The 19,022-nt window shown below is 34.9% G+C and overlaps 1 protein-coding gene and 1 long non-coding RNA gene across 3 annotated transcripts in view; both read right to left on the bottom strand.

Moving 5' to 3' along the window:
• LOC149552249 (uncharacterized) overlaps positions 1-19,022 on the bottom strand; it is a 146,047-nt gene that overhangs the window by 32,600 nt on the left and 94,425 nt on the right. The window lies entirely within an intron of this gene.
• LOC149552250 (uncharacterized) lies at positions 1,223-17,368 on the bottom strand. 2 transcript variants are annotated; one of them, XR_016352885.1, is made up of 7 exons: positions 17,265-17,368; positions 2,323-2,400; positions 2,186-2,241; positions 2,007-2,089; positions 1,824-1,906; positions 1,646-1,723; positions 1,223-1,506 (listed from the first exon to the last, which is right to left on the bottom strand). It is a non-coding gene; the product is annotated as an uncharacterized LOC149552250 (long non-coding RNA). The 2 variants fall into 2 exon arrangements; XR_016352886.1 differs by lacking the exon at positions 17,265-17,368 and having other exon boundaries at positions 2,007-2,241; positions 2,323-10,994.

The raw sequence follows: 19,022 nt of genomic DNA, 5'->3' as shown, positions 1-19,022 counted from the left end.
GAATGCTACAGGACGGTCATGCTAAGGCCTAAAATAACCTATCTCATTTTTGAGAGATCACATTTCATTTGGATTCGGCATAGCGATCTTGCTCAATGCCAAAACTCACAACCTCAGTTCAGAGGTGCACCACATCGTAACTTTGAAACCGTTGATCTTGGCATCAAATCATTAGCACCATTAGCTTCGGATGGGTGGGTGAACCCTAGTGACACCCTTGTTTTGGCTGCGGAGAGCCTCCATCGTTTGTGGCCACCCCATACTGAGGAGTCTCTAAGGTGCTCTAAGTGCATTTCGAGGTCGATCTTTCGAGGGTCTTAACTCGAAGCTCATGCAGGCTATCGATAATCTCTTACCAAGTTTGGTGAACTCGTCTAATTAAGAATTTAAAGTTATAGCAAAAATTGCTCAAAATTGCAAAACTTGCAACTTTTTCTTACAAAGTGAAAATGAGTACAAAGAGTTAGGCGTTTGATCACGACCATACAACGTTGGAAACACCTATATAAGGTGTAAAACAATAGAATGCATTAATGAAGCCAGTTTACATAATGATAGAATGCATTACTCGATGGTTGGATTAAGGAAATGAAGTATGGTTCAAAAGTTATGAATGATTGTGTTTGGGTCTATACAAAGGACAGCAAGAAGGTATGTTTTGGATGATTTGGTTCCTAAGTTTTGTTAAGTGGATCAGTATGGGTAATTTGATCAATGTGAGAAATGTATAGAGGTTATTCATATGGATATGGTATTGGGGAACCGTGTTAAAAAGGTTTGATCCAATCAAGTCTCTTAAGTTGGGATATTTTGAGGTTATGTTGAAATTGAAAAGTTGTAGTATGAGGATAGTAACAAAGTGAAGGGCTAATTATCAAAGATTATGAGTCTAGGAATGAGTTCATGGTTGGGAATAGAATCCAAGGTTGAGAAGTGGAGTCCTTAAGTGTGTTGAGATTAGATTCGAAGCCAAGAGTTAGTTTCAAGGTTGAAGGTGGAGTTTAAAATCAGATTTGGGATTATGTGAACCTTGTGTAGAAGGTTAACAAGTGTGTTTATGTCATGATAGCACTTCAACTTAAACATTGCATCTAAATTTGATAATAAAGGTTGTTAAAATGTTATTCACAAATTATTGCATTTGAATTGAATATAACAAACATGATCAAAATTAATGATATTCCATAAATGACAAAAATATATATCAAAATACATATATCCATAGACAAATTACACAAATATATATATCAAAGTTCATGTATCCATAGACAAATTACACAAATATATATCAAAATACATAGATCCATATACAAAATGTGGCTAATCATGCCATCAGAATGTGTATAATATCAATGTTTCTATAAATAATGCGGCATATATAAATAATGTGGCATATGCCATCTCAAAATGTCTCATGACGCATCCTATGACAACTATACTATCCTAGGCTGCTGGTGGATGATCAAAATGCAACCTCTTAGCTGGACTAGGTAGATTGGATGCCTCCTACATAAACAAAAAAGGAAAACCCAAAGTTAGACTACTAAATTTATATGATTCTTTGTATCTAACATTGAATTACTCAAATGCATAAGGATCTTTTTTTTAATGAAGATTTATACTATTAAACTTTCATCATAAATACCTCTCTTGTCAACCTCCTGTGCCGGTTAGGAGTCATCTCGTATGCCCTCGACAATGCTTGTACCTCGCTAATTGTGGCCTGGTATGTTCAAATATATTTGCCAAATTAATCTACAACATTATAATTCATAGCATGCAAAATATATAAAATATAATCAAGAATTCGAACTACAACTTACTAGTGTAGGCTCCTCAAGATATAGTGGCTGCATCATAATGATACAAAACTCTCTCGTCCAACTTTGTGTGCACTAGGAGTTTCCTATGAGATACAAAATACTAGTTGTTAATATCACAGAAATTAGTTTTGAATTTATTTATGAAAATAAGGAAAACAAAAAATAAATGATACTTATACATACAATGGGGCTCTCAGTGCGAATGGAAATGCCTGAGCATGTACGACGCAGAATCTGCATGGGCCCATCGCCAGTAGCCACACCCTATACAATAAAGAATGTAATTAAAATTCATTATCACAAACATTTTACAAGAATACATCGATATTTAATCAAATAGAAAGCACCTAATTAACTTTCCTTTGTCAATGGGTCCTAGCTCATCCCTTGCACTTTGTCCCCTAGGGACAAGTGGTACCTACAAGATAAAAGAAAGATTAGAAACCATATATGCTACAATATCAAATAGAGAAAACAATGAGAACACAACATAATGTACCATAGATGTCTCAAGACCAAATGAAATAGCCGAGAGCATGGCATCATCAACCTGTCTCAGCTCCTCCTCAGTCATCAACTACACATGAATGAAGATCACATACATGTATACGTCAGCATGGCTTTAAAATTAAAATTACTCTATTATATCGCATATGTCATAACAAAAAACTGTATACGCATACTGACACAGAAAGAGTCCATGCCTCTACATGCCCCTCCTCTCTTGCATCAGGGTTTGTAGCCTCTGCACGTGCGTTTGGTGCATCCTCGTCAAATACAAACTAATACTCAAATGATCACCTATGGGATCCAAACAAATATTCTTGCATGTTATGCAATTATGGGGCACACAAACATGTGATGAGCCCGCCGATGACGAACTTGCGCCAGCATCATCAACACAGGGAGGCAACACAGACCTAGCCTGAGATATCAATAGGCTACTCAATCTATGGATGGCTCTAATAGTCTGAGAGCTAGCCTCTGCAATGATATCGGGATGCTGCACTCGAGGAGGGGGGAAACATCAGTACGGGGGACAAAAGTGCCAGCTTTTTTTCGTTAGGAAGAGGGTCTATCCTGAGGAGCTCCTAATCCTACACCCATGTTGGGCTTCATCCTCCAATAGTTCACCTTGAGGCCCAATACAAATTCTGCAGACAATTTTCTAAGGAAATAAAATGGTACCTCTAAATTGCTATGTGGAGGGATGTCAAAAACCATCCACCAACAATCCCAAAAGTTTACGTGTATGGTGTCATTTGTGCACCATTTAATCGATAATTTGGTCTTTTTGTAGTCGACTGGTAAACCGGTTTTTGGGTTCGCAAAAAGGGCAACCAAATCATCTTTACTTATATTGAGAGCCGAAACCTCATCATACTCCAACCCATCATCAAACATCTCATGCATTTTGTCACGCCAACAAATAGCAACATTTTGTTCCTTGACAAGTGTTTCAATGTTATCCATTATGGTGTTTAACGTGGATAACATAGGAGCCAATGCGGGTACAGTATTATATGTTGTTTGCAAAGCCCTCAATTCAGTGAGATTTTCAAATATCAAATCCTTGATTCGAGGAGGGTTTTGAGGGGGTAAAAGATCATTTGGTGGATGATTTTGAGGGGGCACTAGATCGTTTGGTGGAGGGTTATGAGGAACAGTATTCCTCGCCTTAGTATCATCATTTTGATTAGCCATACCTATTAATTCGCAAAACATAATTTATATTAAAAGAACCTAAATTTTAACAAATTCAATTAAAACTAACAAATTTATAATAAAATTGATTGAAAACATTAAAAAAAAACCTAAAGTCACTTACCTTATCGCGTATCCATTTTACAATCGAATATCCAAGCTAAAAACATGAATAACACTGTCGAAACAGCAACCCTCAGGTTTTGTTTTTGATATCAGATATCCGATAAGGCTTAGGGCCTACTTTTTTAGCTTTGGTATCAGGATGGGTGGAAAAAAGTCAGCGCAGATTTTGAAATGCTTTTAGACATTTTTAAACTTTATTTTTTTCACATCGCCACTTTTTGGCACACCATAATCCTGCACATACCCCTAATTGTAAGTGTTTGCAAACTACTAATACATATTAATACAATTAGCTAACATATTTGCTAATACACTAATTTTTGTTAGCAAAATTTTTTTTATTAAGGTCCAAATATGTTGCTGCGTAGACAGTTCCGAAGGGAAGATGTGTATAAGTGTCTATATATATAAATGAAGAAATGATTCTATGTGACATATAATCATATTAAAATAACATTGGTAGTATATAGACAAAAATATAACTTTGAAATATAGTTCAGTATATTTGATGAATGGACAGAATCGAGGATACACAAAACAACATTTCATTTGTGGGAAGCTGCGATATGTGTATTATATTGTGGTGAAGTAGAATTGACGGATAAGACTTGGAGACTGGAGTGATTATATGTGATGTCAAACGTATAGATAAAATAAAAATATATGTTTACAAGCTAGTGATGTGAGTCAACAATGCCAAGTCATTGTGATTTTTAGTCATAGTCAAAGTGCCATCAAGTTTGATTAATTATACAGTTAATCATTGCCGTAAAATATAAGTGAAATGGGAATATAAGATAGAGACGAAGACATAGATGTTTGAACTAAACAACGATATGTAGAGACATCAGTCTTAAAATGTTAGCATGAATGAGCTGATGGGGAGTATACTAAGCATTGGAGAGAGTTGATATGTTGCATTTATGACTATGTTTGTCATTGATCTCAACATAGCAGTGTTTTTGTAGACACTAGAAGAATAACAGTCAATGACCTTACATTGCACAATAACAGAATAAGGGTTAAGTGATATGCAGTTAAGGGCATGTTCTTGAGAGTGTCCTAATGATGTGGTTAAGAGGACGAAGTCATAATTGAAGATGTATGACAATTGTGTATGATTTACGGTGCGCAACACAGAAATAGAGCATCTGTTTGGCAGTTTCTGATGTTTGCATTATATCTTTTAGCCAAGATATAATGAGGTGATGCACAATCAACGAGTGATAGAGGATAATCAGATGATGACTTCAACAAGTGCGCAAGACCTAGAGCCGCATGTGTAAAGTTTTGTATAGACTGTGAGCCAACAATGCTATTATAATTGTAATTAATTATATAACTTGTTTTAATTAGTTGGGAAAGCCTTAAGGTCGACTCAAGGAATTATTATGAAGATATGGTATAAAGGAAAGATGTTTTCCTTGATTGTAAAGTATCTCCAGTATCTATTGTGCATTATATTTACGAAGTGCGAAAAGGACCAAAGTGTTAATTGAATACATATAAGCGATCCAAGGGATTATTGGATACACAGTTCGTGATCTAGTTACAAGATTAGAGGGAGCAAAAGTCTGGTTGATAGAACAAAGACAGAGGAAGGAAGTAGAATTAAGTTCTATTATTCTGCAAGGAATAATACAGAGATCATTTGGACAGTGGGTTCATTGGTCTTGCCCTCGAAATTGTTTGGGCAGTGGGTCCAATTGTCTTCCACAACTCCTAACAAGGTTGGAATCTCCACAAGGATTCAAAGTCTCCTAACAGGGACTCATATGTATTGAATGTTGTAATAGACTCCTAACAAGGTCTATCCTCTAACAAAGAATATTTATATTAGTACATCATCTTGTCGGCACCATCCCCACACGAGTTTTCCCTCTGATCAAAGGTTTCCCTAGTTAACATATTTGGTGTCATTGTATATGAATATCTTGTTGTGGTTTCAATTTAAATTACTCATATGGCTAAGATTGTTTAAAGTTATTAATAGTGATATTATTCGTATAACTGATTCACAACCGCCCCCCCCCCCCCAATTATATCAGTGGACTATATATTCTAACAATTGGTATCAAAGCCTTGGGTCCTTGAAGGTTAAGCTTAATAGCTTTGGGAGATCGATGGCGAATCTTTTCAGAAAGGGTAGTCCTAGATTTGATGGAGCCAACTATGACAGTTGGAAGGAGAAGATGAAGACTCATTTATTGTGCATGGTTCTGAGATATCGGATCTTGACAAAGGAAAAGAAGAAAATCATTGAAGAATCAAAGCTAGAAGATTGCAGTGAGGAAGAAAGAGATTTGTTCATGTGTAACATGAGAGCAAGAGAAGCTCTATTATCTGCCCTTCTAGAGAATGAATACAATCAAGTAAAGTCACTTGAAACCTCTCATAAAATTTGGAAAGCATTAGAATCTACTTTTAAAGGTGATGATCATGCTAAAAGAATGAGGTTACAAAGTTGGATATGTGATGCTAAGATGATGGAAGATGAATCAGTAAGAAGTTATATTGGCAAAATATCAAAAATAGTTGCAGGAATTCGATCTCATGGTGGAACCAAAGACAATGATGAAGTCATATGGAAGATTTTGAAAAGCTTGTCACCACCTTTCAAGCCAATTGCACAGATGATACAACTAGTGATGCCCTGCACTAAGGATTTCACCAAGGAAACTTTGCTTGGTAGATTGGAATCAGCAGAAGCAAATCTGAGATAGTCTGGTGAACTTGCAAGAGTCAAAACAGCCTTTAGTGCCCTAAACATTCAACCTAATTTGACAAGGAGTGCAAACACCCGTGTAGATTTTGCTAGCAGTAGCAAAGATGATGAGGACAAAAAGATAGAGGAAGGAATAGCCCTTTTGGTGAAAAGAGAAAAGGATGGTAAGAAAATATTTAAATGTTGGACTTGTAATGAATTTGATCATTATGCATATAAATGTTCCAAGAGAGAGAAAAAGTATAAAGGAAAGTTTGATCCTAGAAGAGACAAAGATAGAAATTGTTTATATGCAAATGAGAATGAAGAATCTGATGAAAAAGGTTAGAGTGAAAGTGATGATGAATTAGGATTTGTGGCTATCAAGGAAGATGATCTTGACAAAGAAATTAGAGAAGAAAGAGCTCTAGTTACCCAAGTAGAAAAGAAATCTGATTGGGTAATTGACAGTGGTTGTTCACATCACATGATTGGTGATATGAATAAGTTTGTTAAGTTAAAGAATCATGATGGAGAAATTGTTAGATTTGGTAACAATGCAGCTTGTCATATTATAGGAATTGGATTCATTACTCTTGATGGTATAAAACTAACACTGATGATGTCTATTTTGGTGATGGATTAAAGCATAACTTGTTGAGTGTTGGACAGTTGGTGGAAAAAAGTTATCAGTTGCAGTTTACTAAGAAGACCTGCACTATCAAGGACAAAGATGGTTTGATGATTGGAACTGGCACTAGATCCAGAAGTAATGTATTTCAGTTGAATCCTACTGAGATGATATGTTTGGTAGCAAAAGTTGATTATAGTTGGTTATGGTATAGCAGATTTTGTCATATAAACTTTGATAATATTGTGAACGTTAGTAGTACATTTGTAGTAGGAGATCTACCTAAGATTGTTAAGCCTACTAAAGTTGTATGCAAGGAATGTATTTTGGCTAAGTAGAGTAAAGTGTCTTTTGCTAGTAAGAAGTTCACTACCACAGAGAAGTTGGAGATTGTTCACACAGATCTGAGTACAAGAACCAGAGGATTCTATGGTGAATGGTATCTAATGATTTTTGTTGATGATTTCACTAGAATGGTGTGGGTAGCATAGCATTTCTTAAAGAAAACTGAAAAGCTGTTGAGAAGTTCAAGATATTTAAGAATAAAGTTGAGAATGAATTTGGTGTTAAGATTAAATGTTTGATGTCTGATAGAGGAGGAAAATTTATCTCTAGAGAATTTAACATATTTTGTGAAGAAAATGGAATCAAAAGACAGTTATCTGCACTTAGAACACCTGAGCAAAATGTGATTGCTGAAAGAAGAAATAAATCTATAGTAGAAGCAGCTAGAGCGATGCTATTTCATTATGATGTTTTTAAGGCATTTTAGAGAGAAGTAGTGAATATAGCAATGTATACTCTAAACAGAGTACAGATCAGAAAAGGTATGGACAAGACACCTTATGAACTATGGTTTGGACATTCACCATCAATCAAATATTTCAGAATATTTGGGAGAAAATGTTATATTAAGAGAGATGATGACATTGGTAAGTTTGATCCAAGAAGCAATAAAGGTATGTTTCTTGGTTACTCTTTGAAAAGTAAGGCTTACAAATGCTTTAACTATAGAACTAAGACAATAGTTGAGTGCGCAAATGTAAGGATTGATGAAAATTTTGGAACCAAAGAAAAGATGATAGATTATAATTCAAATGAAGAATTGGATAACTCTGGAATTGTAAGACAAAATGCTTAAGTTTTCCTTAGGACTAACAATGACTTGCACAATGATGTGCAAATTATTGAACAAAGAGAAGAATAAAGATCTGAACCTAGAGAAGAAATGAGAGTTGAAATGTCAATTTCTACCCCTAATATAAATCTAACAATGAATCACCTTCCTGCACAGATAATTGGAAGTAAGGACAAAGGAGTAATGACAAGGAACAGAGTAAATGAGGAGATATGTTTGATATTGCAAGTTGAACCAAAGTACGCAGATGAAGCAGTCCAAGATAATCGCTAGATCCAAGCAATAAAGGAAGAATTGGATCAGATAATAAAGAATGTTACATGGGAATTGGTTCCTAGACCAAAAGAGAAGAATGTGATGGGAACTAAATGGGTTTTTAGGATTAAGATGAACGAGCAAAGAAAAGTTGTGAGAAACAAGGTCAGACTTGTTTGTAAAGGTTATTCACAACAAGAAGGCATTGATTATGAGGAAATATATGCACTTGTAGCAAGAACGGAAGCAATAAGGATGTTCCTGGCTTATGCAGCAAACAAGAAATTCAAGGTTTAAAATGGATGTCAAGACTGCATTTCTAAATGGAGAACTAGAAGAAGTCTATATTGAGCAACCTGAAGGTTTTCTTTTATCAGAAGACAAAGACATGGTATGCAGATTGAAGAAATCTCTTAATGGTCTGAAGCAAGCACCAAGAACCTAGTATGCAAGGTTGGACAGTTACTTGGCACAGCTTGGATTTACCAAAGGTACGGCTGATAGTAACTTGTATCTAAAAGAAATTGAAGATGCTTTATTAATCATTGTAATATTTGTTGATGACATCATTTTTGGAGGCAATGATGAAGCCACTGACAAATTTGCTGAAGATATGAAGAATAAATTTGAAATGAGCATAATAGGAGAAATGAAGTTTTTTTTTGGATTGCAAATTGCACAGAATAATGATAGTATATTCATCTCACAAACTAAGTACCTAAAAGACTTGTTGAAAAGGGTTGGTTTGGAAAGTTGTAAACCTGTTGGTACACCCATGATAACCGGTCATAAGTTATCTAGCAAAGATGAGACACCTGCAGTGGAACAAAAGAAGTATAGATCAGTGATTGGAGATTTGCAGTATTTGACTCACACAAGACCAGATATAGAAAATGTAGTTGGGGTAGTAGGTAGATTTCAAGCTAATTCTAAAGAATATCATTTTGCAGCAGTAAAGAGAATATTCAGATATCTGAAAGGCGCATCTGAATATGGAATTTGCTATGATAGATCAAATGATTTCAGAATTTGTGCATATACTGATGTTGGTTGGGCGAGCAGTATGGATGACAGAAAGAGCACCAGTGGTGGAGCATTTTTTCTCATAGGAAGATTGGTTTCTTGGTTAAGCAACAAGCAAGATATTATTTCACAAAGTACAGCTGAGGCAGAGTATGTTGCAGTAGCAAATAACTGTAATCAAGTTATGTGGATGAAGAAAATGTTGAAGGATATCAGAACTGAGATTGAAGAGCCTGTTATCATGTACTGTGATAACACAAGTACAGTGAGTATGCCTAAAAATCTTGTATTGCATTCTAAGACTCAACATATGTTAATTATCATGTGTTCAGAGAGAAAGCAGCAAAAAAATAGATCAGATTGCAAATATCTTTACAAAGCCTTTGCCTAAAGATACATTTGAGTACCTAAGAGGTATGCTTGGGGTTATTCCCTTGCTTACTTCTGAGTAGGAGATGTAGAGAGTGCATCAGTCCAGTGCGCAGAACACTATTATTTGACTGGACTATATGTTGATGCTTCCTGAATGGGGGAGTATCTAGCATGTATTGAGTCATAGAGGATTTTTGGTATTTCGTATATGGTATTGAAAAGTGTCTTTGGACATTCGAGCTAGTTTATGATTTAAGCAGTTGATTAACAATTGGTATTGTGATTGACACCTTTGACATTGATGTCAATGGGGGAGAGATAGGCATGAAAAATGTCTCCTAAGGCATAGAGGAGTGTGTGCATGAGAAGTACTCCTAAGCAATGGGAGAGAGATATCTTTTTTAGAGAGGTTTAGAAAGATTCATGTAAAGATACAGGAATATGCACCAGCATAGAGTTTAGTTGGTATTCTTAGAATTTAATTAGTTTTTCATCTATGTTGTCATCAATGCCAAATGGGGAGATTGTTAGCATGAATGCTAATGATACTACATTGAAAGAGTATCCTAAGCATTGGAGAGTACTAATATGTTGCATTCATGACTGTGTTTGTCACTAATGTCAAGATAGCAGTGTTTCTGTAGAGACTAGAAGAATAGCAATCAGAGATCTTATGTTGCACAGTAACTGAGTGAGGGTTAAGTGATGCGCAGTTAAGGACATGTTCCTGAGAGTGTCCTAATGACATGGTTAAGAGGACAAAGTCAGAATTGAAGATGTACGGCAGTTGTGTATGATTTACTATGAGTAGCGCAGAAACAAAGCATTTGTTTGGCAGTTTCTGATGTTTGTATTATATCTTTTAGCCAAGATATAATGAGGTGATGCATAGTCAGCTAGTGAAAGAGGACAATCAGATGATGACATCAGCGAGTGCGCAAGACCTAGAGTCACACTATAATATCCCTCCTCATAATGAAATTTTATTATAATATAAATCTATAAACAGTTTGAAATCAGAAGAAATAATATTTATGAAAAAATTGATTGATTAAGAGACTAAGATAATGATAGGATAATTATGTAAATAAATATGAAATATGATATATATATATAAATAAACATTATATATTTAAGATCAATATTTAAAGAATTATATAAACCTAAACATTTATAATATATATTCATATTAAATATACTAATAACAAATTGAATTATAATACAAACTTGATTAATTATGTCACTAAAGGTTGTGACTGCTCAATCTATAGAATCAACAATATATAAAGAGGATATATATTGATTGGGGAGGAAAGGAAAAAAGAAAATATCAGAACACAACTAGGGAGAGGACGATACAGGCAGGAAAGGAATATGAGCAGAAGAAGAGCAGATAGAGCTAAAACTCAGAGAAGAGAATAGGAAGATAAATAAAGATGTTCACATATATGTTCAAGACAATACACTCTGATTAATCGCCTTGCATACACAGAATCAAAAGAAGAGTCCAATCAGCCATAAAGAAGAGAATATTGAAGGGAGGACATATGGAAGAGATTAAGACACTTTCTAAATACGTTCCATGTTTCAAATCTATGAAGCAATTATAATGCATATAGATTATATTAAAAACCGTTATGACAAGGAGTCATCACATATCATCGAAACCATATAGACAAAAATGTAGAACAACAAACACTCCAATATAAATATCTATGGCATAGTATGCCAGTGTGGAGGATTGAATAGGACACGACAAGGATGAAAATAAGAAGACATCCATCAAAACATATCTAAGGAAATAATCAAACATCGAAGAATATAGCCATGAGAACTACCAAGCGAACAAGGCATCGAACAGAAATAATAAAATATTCATCCTCTAACAAAAGTGATGAAGTCATTATCTGCACGACATCAAAAATATATAGAAGCGATTGCAAAAAGAAAGTATTAATAAAAGGACATGTAGCATCTGAGTTAGCACTGGGAACATAGCAGTTATACAAGGTTTGATGATAAATATATATCAGTCACCTTCCAACACATGATAGCAAACAAATCCCATTTCCAACGTGGATGCAAGAATCATCGAACCATAGAAAACAAGATTTACTCAACACAAACAAAGACTTGACCTTCATCCGAGATATAATAGAGACATCGTCAGACATATAAGTGGAAAGTAACCGATTTAGGATTCATAAATAATCAAACCTGAAGGGTCAAGGCAATATAGACATTCTCAAATTACAAGAGGAGAGACTGATCAAAAAGGAGTGATCAACAAATATTAGAGTCAGCAATGTGGGCAAAATTATTGCGTTGAACAATAAACTGTAATGTGTAGAGTTATTGTAAATCACAAGCTGTGACCATATACAAGAAATGACAATCATATATTAGTCATTGAAGGAGAATGATAGAATTTCATAACATAATAAACAATGAACATAGAGACGAAATAAGTTTGCAGGATTCATAACAAACTCAGAGACCATCCAGAGGTATAATATTCTTATTTTATTCTCAGAGAGAAAGGAGAGATTGTTCGAGATTCAATCATTAGAGAGCATCTATTATGGATGTCAAGTTTCCCAACAAAAGGGAAACTCAGGGACTAGAGGGCATTCTAAGCCGAATGTCAAATTCCAAATTGGGATCCAAAAGAGGGATCTATAGAGGATTCATTAGAGGCAATATATATTGTAGTGGTCAAACATATGCATATGTTAGAGATAAGAGACTTGGTAGAGGTGGGATCTCTACCAAGTAGTGTTACCAAAGATCCCAAATAGGCCTAAGGGAGAAGCTCTTTCTATGATAGTTACCTAATCAAGATAACATTCTCACCAAAGGGTTAAGTGACTAGAAAAAGGATCTCTCCTGAAGGATTAGGAAGGGTAGCTTGGGTAGTATTTAGATTAGTATTTACTTAAATTTAATATTGCTAATATGTTTTAAATACAATTGTTGATATTGTACTGACAAATGGTTGCAGGTCATAGCATTCGAACCTAATCGGAAAGTGGGGACATTACATGCACATGTAAAGTTTTGTATGGACTGTGAGCCGACAGTGCTATTGTAATTGTAATTAATTATATATCTTATTTTAATTAGTTGGGAGAGCCTTAAGGCTGACTCAAGGAATTATTCTGAAGATAGTGTATAAAGGAAAGATGTTTTCCTTGATTGTAAAGTGTATCAAGTATCTATTGTGCATTATATTTGCAAAGTGGAAAAAGGAGCAGAGTGTTGATTGAATGCGTTTAAGCAATCCAAGGGATTATTGGATGCACAGTTCGTGATCTACAAGATCAAAAGGAGCAAAAGTCCGGTTGATAGGACAAAGACAAAGAAAGGAAGTACAATTCAGTTCTATTATTCTACAAGGAATAATAGAAAAATCATTTGAACAGTGGGTTCATTGGTCTTGCCCTCGAAGCTGTTTGGGCAATGGGTCCCGCTGTCTTCCACAACTCCTAACAGGGATTCAAAGTCTCCTAACAGGGACTCATATGTACTGAATGTTGTAACAAACTCCTAACAAGGTCTATCCTCTAACAAGGAATATTTATATATTCTAACATAAAATACCATTCAAATTGCCAGGGCAAGATATTTTGGAAGACTGTGTAGTCAAATTTATAAACCATACCATGTCAGGAGTATTGCAAATAAAGACAATCAAAAGGGGTCATCGAATTACAAGACAAACTTCAATAAAGTTAACCATAAATAATTAAGAAACTATTTGGAGACTAAACGTTGGAATAAATGTGATTGATTAAAATACATAAATTATGTTTTAAGAAAAGAATGAAAAGACACAGTCTTTTGAATTTAAAGATATATAGAATCAAAATCAAAATCCTTTTAGAGCAAAAGAATTAAGAAGTGAAGTTATCAGTGAAGAAGAGGTCAGAAATAAGTGTGTGGGTAAAAATGAAACATATGTGAGAGATGAAATGAATTCAGCAGTTTGAGAGTTAAGAGTAATTGCAGTGGATAAAAAGAAGTTGGATGTGAGGTGAAAGGACAAGATAAAAAGAAAAGGAATAAAAGATATTTATATTCAGATTTTTTCTGAAATTTATATATAGAACAGAGGAAAGGTTGAACATATACTATGTAATCAGACCTTTATCTGATATATATATATATATATATATATATATATATATATATATATATATATATATGAGTGATTGGCTAACTTCAGAAGGAGAGGAGAATATAAATTTATACAAAGATAAGAAGGGAAAACTGTGCAATAAAAGCATCCATAATCAATTGAAGTAAGCAACATCATCAAGGTGGAAAAAAGGTTCAATGGGTTGGTACTCATGAACACAAATGCAGGAGTTGGTGTTTCCTGTAGGTTAGAGCTTGCAAAGTGTGGGAGTTGGAGCTTCCAGTAAGTCAGTGCTCAATTAACATAGGGGTTGAGGCCTCTCGTAAGTCATAGCCTACATAACATTGTAAAAGAATAGTTTATATAAGAAAGCATTTATTTGTCATGTTTTCTCCTGCACTGGGTTTTCACATAAATCATTGTGTTATTGTGTTATGTGCATAATTGTTGATTCTAGCATTTGAAGTAATTTGGATAAAAAGTTATAAATGGACCATTTTGTTAATATGCTAATTCCCCCTCCCCCCCTCAGTATATTTGTGTGCTCTTCGAGGTATAGTGTCTGGCTAACAAAAGTGAGTAAAATTTCGACAGGGACTATTTTTTCTACTGAAAGTTACCTCAAAGACGATGCAAATCCTTTGGAGACAGACCAACAGCAGAGGGCAGGGTTATTGTACTTCAAGAACTCAGAAGCAGCAATACAGTCTCCATATGTGGAAAGGAATGATTGAAAGCCCTTAATATGTGGATGATCAATGCTGAACTTTTCTTGCATGACAATCATTTGCCACCAGTCCTAATCTCAAACTAAAATCATTGTACAAAAAATGATTAATGAACTGACATGTAATTGTATGTTGCAAACTTGCAAGCATGCACACAAAGAAGCCAGCTTAGTCGAGTTTTATAGATGTGGTCTAAAATTCAATCCATCTTGCTTTAGTTTAAAAATATAGATGTTTTACATCATTTTCTTCTGCAAAATTGCAGGAAGGATTTTTGTGAACTCTTCTTTTTATTTTCTTAATTTCTTCTAGTTCTAATAATTGTAGTATAAATGATCTTCAGAGTGAACTGGTATTAATAAGTTTTATATTGTAGGAAGCAATTTGATGGACTCTTAACACTTATTTAAATGAAAACCCTCCCGATCTTGTGCCTGCACCTAGTAAACAACAAAAATCTTTGCCAAAATGCCTTTATGGCTGCCTTTCCTATGAATTTTTTTTTCAAAAAAAAAATCAGGAAAATGATGCTACAATTGAGAAGCTATATTTTCCGCTACTGATGCTATAGTTGAGAAGCTATATTTTCCCCTACTGATGCTACAGTTGAGAAGCTACTGCCTAGGTCCCCACAGATGCTCTGTTTGAATGAGTATTCCAACAACAGCAATACTGTAATTAACCTAGAGTACAGACACCTATAATTTTTTACAATGAGTACAACAAGATAAAGGAATCAATTGTTTGCAAATTGCAGGGACTTACATTTTGCATCTTTATTCTCAACAGATTTTACTTGAAACTTGTCAATTGTTTGCAAATGGCAGCGACTTACATTTTGTGTCTTCAGCTTCAAAAGATTTTACTAGAAACTCCAGAATAATGTGCATAACAATTTATCTTTTGAGATGCTTGGCATTTATTTAGTAGATCATGCAAATATAGCAACAAAGTCTTTAAGCAAAGTTGTCATGTTATGGTGTTTGTAACTGTTCAAGCAATCACCTATTTATCACTTTGTTTTAAAGGACCATAAATTACTTTAAACAGAAAGTTTAGACAGGGAGAAGAGGATAATAAGATCTGTAATCTGATTTATCTTTAGCCTTTTTTCCACATTCAAAAGATATACAAAGAGATTCAATAGCTATCCAATGCCTACGATTCTCAACATGGAAACAAGAAAGAAATTAGGTAGCAGACTACCTATCTATCCAACGCATTGACAAGGAGGAAGAAACCATTCACAATCATTTGGAGGAGAGGTTTGGTTTAGTTAGCTTGTGGGATATCATACTCAGAAGCACTTTAAAATCTATACAACACATATCATCAGTAATCAAAAAACTACATGCAGCTTCGGGGGGGAATTATATGACCTAATTCTCCATCTTTTCTCCAATGTGTAGTCCTGTTTGGAAGTCCTCATCTCATATCATGGCTTCACATCTTTCAATGCTCAGGAGACATGGACACAATGTAATCTTGCAGGTGAGCAATGACAGATGCCTTTCTTCAGGAGCATCATCAATAGAAGAATGAATAAGGCTTTTTTTTTTCAAGGTGGTGATGACATAAATGCAATCAAGGAGGTATGTGGAGGAAGCCCCAAATAAATAAATCAGCTCAAAAGGGCTGTGTGGTTATGTAAAAATGCATCCTCATACTGGCTATTAATTATAAACTGGAGAAGAAGAGAAGAATTGCAATCAGGGAGAGGCTTCTGTAAATCCATCCAACAGGTCATTCCCCAAACAAGATAGGATCAGCATCCCCGAGCGCCTTGTGGATGCATCCAAGAAAGGCTTAAGGGCTTGGATCTATAAAGCCTTGAGGGAAGCCATTGAGTTTAGTGTCTAAGCAACCTATTGCATCTCAACATTCTCATGGATGTGAATAATAACCAAGATAGCATGGTCTTCTTAATTCACATATACTTTATTACTAATTTACCTATAGGAGTAGTCTGAAGAGAGGGAACATAGGTGTATTTAGGGAGAGGCTAGTGTAAATCCAGCCAATAGTTTATCCCAAGATAGGGTAGAGATCAATGATAGGGATCAGCGACTCCGAGTGCCCTGCAAGCAAGTCCCACAAAAGGCTTAAGGGCTTGGATCTATTATCTTTGAGGGAAACAATTCAGTTTGGTGCATAAGCAATTTCTTTAAATCCAAAGTGTTTCTTCTCAACTAAGAATAATTTTTAAGAGCAAAACAAAACAAGCATCCCACTAAGCAGGCCACCTCATGTGGATGCTTAACACTTGCCACCGAAGCCAAGGGGGTCAAAGTTCCACTCTTGGACATACTATGGGATTGGCTTACAGTAATTTATTATGACTTGCATTTTCTTGAAACTTGTATATACATGCATGTATTAATAATCACTTGTGGTTGCAGGATTCTATTAAACAAGTGAATTTTGTAAATCTTTTTCTTCACCCTAGCTCATTACGAATTGAAGTTGTAAGGCAGAAATCAAGAATGCGTGCATCATGTTTTTGCATTGTGTCTACTGTGTCTTCATGCATTCAAGTGTCTACATTGTGTTTTTATACACTCAAACATTCATTTCATGTATGCTTCATATTTTCATGAATTAAGATATATACCCCATGAATACCTTATGTCTTCGTGCATCCAATTATATGCTTCGTGTGTTGACTCTACAAGAAAAGTTATGTATAAATGATTTTTTCTCCAGAACAAGTGAAATTTGAGAGCGGAGGACTATGATATCCCTGCCAAAATAAGACATATAATTAAATTGTAAATAAATAATTAATTAAAAAATATAATATAAATAATGATATAATTATAATATTCTAATATCACACAATATATTGCAATAAGAATATTAAAAAATTAAAATGAGCCCAATGATGTTAAATATTATAATAAATTAAAAATAAAAAACATATAAATTAAAGTGTATATAATTATAATAATATTATTAATATTAATAAATAATGACATAATAATACTGCAAAGGATCTTTCGTTCCTACTACTTCTGACATGTTCACCACTAAGTAGGCCTATGACCAAACTATAACATCCATCAATGACTATTAGGATTGGGTCCAAATTTTGTATCTGCATCTGATACCCATGGTTAACTTCTACTGGACAATCCTACACTAGAAAATTCTAACCCAAGATAACTTAGTTAAAAGAAGTTTTAATCTTGTCAATAGATGCATTATGTGTAAGGAGGTTGAGAGCATTAACCATCTTTAAATCCACTATGAGTTTACCTCTCTCATCTAGAAACATATCCTTAGCAAACTAAAAATTACTTGGGCCATGAACGAAGACATTAAGCAATCTGCTACCTAGCAATGCACTTCAAGTCACCCTCTTATCAGAATCCTATGGAAACAGAATGCCACCCACATCTGCTCGTGCATATGGAAAGAAAGGAATAATCGGATTTTCAGAATGAAAAAAAAACAACCCAAACTATGCTCCACCTAGGGTTGTGCATGCTTACCGAGAACATTTCTACTTGTAAGTGGAAATGTCCCAACTCGCCCCCCTTGCTTATGGATCAAGAAGTAACAAAAGATTGGAACTTCCTCCAGGAATTTGACAAATATGACAATTCAAAAAGGTGTGACAAGAGCTAATGTCAAATGGTCTCCACCCCTTGGGGTGATGCAAACTCAATTCAATGGTGCTGCCAAAAGTCATAAGCAAGCAGGTGGAGGAATTTTAAGGGACCCCAAGGGAGAGCTCAAAGTTTCTTATGTTGGACCTCTAAAGGATCTTATTGTCAACAAAGTTGAAGGAATGGCCTTGCTTTGGGGGCTGAACTTTTCTACCTCCATGGGAATCACCAAAATCGTGATAGGAGACTAAAATTATTATTGAGGCTATTCAAAATGGGAGTAGTGCAGGTTGGAAAGTTAACACAATCCTCAAGGATTCAATCACCCTCCTGCAATGCTTCCAAAGCTACACCATCGGCCACATATACCAGAAGGGTAATATTGTTTTCGACTATGATTGTAGTTGCCTTATAGTTGGAGGGTTTACGATGTTGGAGTGCGGACAATCAGCAGCCAGAGGATACCCAGAGCCTTTTAAGGAGGGAAGAGCATAATGGCATTAATGTTAACCATGATGGACACCAATAATATGGTTAACGAGAGCTAGGGTTATGATTCTGATAACCATGGTAATAGTTTCCATGTCATTTTGAGGATGACTAACCTTTATGGAAATATTTGGGTAGATTTAATGATGAGTTGGAGATCTAAATACATTAATCTTCAATTGATTCTTTATCAGCATTGGTTTATAATGACAAGGCATGAGCTATGGTAGAATTACAAAAGCAATAAGTTTGTTATCATTCCCAAGGCAAAAAATGAAAAGAA

Source organism: Cupressus sempervirens, chromosome 6, assembly GCF_028749045.1.
Source record: "Cupressus sempervirens isolate cs-2001-9-10 chromosome 6, ASM2874904v1, whole genome shotgun sequence".
NCBI lineage: Eukaryota > Viridiplantae > Streptophyta > Pinopsida > Cupressales > Cupressaceae > Cupressus > Cupressus sempervirens.
This window is presented reverse-complemented; position numbering and strand designations above follow the sequence as displayed.